Source organism: Hippocampus zosterae, chromosome 12 (assembly GCF_025434085.1).
Source record: "Hippocampus zosterae strain Florida chromosome 12, ASM2543408v3, whole genome shotgun sequence".
Lineage (NCBI taxonomy): Eukaryota > Metazoa > Chordata > Actinopteri > Syngnathiformes > Syngnathidae > Hippocampus > Hippocampus zosterae.
Genome location: NC_067462.1, coordinates 7,054,149 through 7,056,012, shown reverse-complemented (window position 1 = coordinate 7,056,012; position 1,864 = coordinate 7,054,149).

Below are 1,864 nucleotides of genomic sequence, written 5' to 3'. Positions count from 1 at the left end.
CATGGGTTGCCACACTGAATCATCCTAATCCATCTGCCCCCCCCCCCCCTCGCTGTCCTCTGCATCTTCTGCTCTAACTCAAGCTGTCTCCAAGTCTTCCCTCATCTCATCCACAAATGTCCTCCCCTATTCCTCCGACCTGACGGCTCCATTTTCAGCGTCCTTTGCGCAATATGTCTTCCGTCCTTCCTCTGCGAGCCCAAACTTCTCTAATTTTGTCTCAGAACAACACAGATCACCTTTCTTCTCATTTCGGCTTGCGCTTATCTGTTAACAGATCACGTCTGATAAGATAACTTCCCCCCCCACCCCCCCGCCCTCTCCATCCCGCCTGTTGGACTGCCTCTTCCACACTCCCCAAATCGTGAGTCTGTAATTGGTATACAGTATTTGATTTGGATATTGTGTTGTTGCTCGTGTCCCAAAATAAAAGGTTTCATTCATTCATTTCTTGTGATTAGAAAATACATATAAAATTTACTGTATATGATATAAATTAGGGGCGGCCCGGTAGTCCAGTGGTTAGCACGTCGGCTTCACAGTGCAGAGGTACCGGGTTCGATTCCAGCTCCGGCCTCCCTGTGTGGAGTTTGCATGTTCTCCCCGGGCCTGCGTGGGTTTTCTCCGGGTGCTCCGGTTTCCTCCCACATTCCAAAAATATGCATGGCAGGCTGATTGAACACTCTAAATTGTCCCTAGGTGCGAGTGTGAGCGTGGATGGTTGTTCGTCTCTGTGTGCCCTGCGATTGGCTGGCAACCAATTCAGGGTGTCCCCCGCCTACTGCCCGGAGACGGCTGGGATGGGCTCCAGCACCCTCCGCGACCCTAGTGAGGATCAAGCGGTTAGGAAGATGAATGAATGATATAAATTATTCTTATTTGAGTGTAATTCTGCAGCTAATGGTTATTTGGATAATCGATTAGTCTGTCAATTAAGATGTCAATGAATGAATCTGATTCGACAAAAAGAAAACAAGACATTCTTTCAAATTGACAGTGCAGAAAATGCACAGATGTAAATTCATTGATTCTGGGGCCGTCTTGGTCTGTAACATGTTAGATAATGATAGGTCCATCGTGGTTTTCCAAAGTAAAAGCAACACACTGATTCTATAATATTTACTGTCAAGAGGCTGACTTTTCAAACGTTTGGAATTTTAAATGATGCAAGGCCTTGAGACGATTCGTCAATTTTCAAAAGAAATATGAATTGGTTCGATTGTCGCTTCATCAATGCTTTCACGCACCCTGTAACCCGATAACATGATAAGCTGTCCACTGTCGTAACCGCCGTCCCCGAAAGGGTTAATTATTGTTTGCGCCTCTATTTAGTTTAATTGTGGTTGGAGCCACCTCCAATGCTTCATAGGAGCTTATCCCAGCTTTACGTTATTTGAGAGGCGTGGTTACACCCAAAAGTGGTTGCAATTAATCAATTTGAAGAGTATCAATCAAAAATGGAGCTTTATGATTGTAAATATTGAGCTATTTGGCAACTTTTTACTGAACTGAAGCGTCGCGGGTGCACCTACTGAAGTGTCTGGGGGTCAAGGGGGAGTGGGGTCTTTAAAGTGTCTTTCTCAGCCTCTGTATATGGCACGGAGGACAATAGGCCATCGCTCTGCTTTTGTCATCATCCTTTTAGTGATTTTCAGCACATCAGCAGCGTCACCCGCCAACAACGCCGCCCGCCACGCAAGCAAAAATCTGTGTCACGGAGAGACAAAAGAAAAAAAAACTTGACAAGGTCTCGTTAAAAAAAAAAAAAAAAAAGTGTCAGTTTGCGCCAGTTTCCGTAAAATGGAACAGATTCAATGAAGAAAACCTCCAGGATTTTTTTTGTCCCCTTGCATCCGGCCACCAA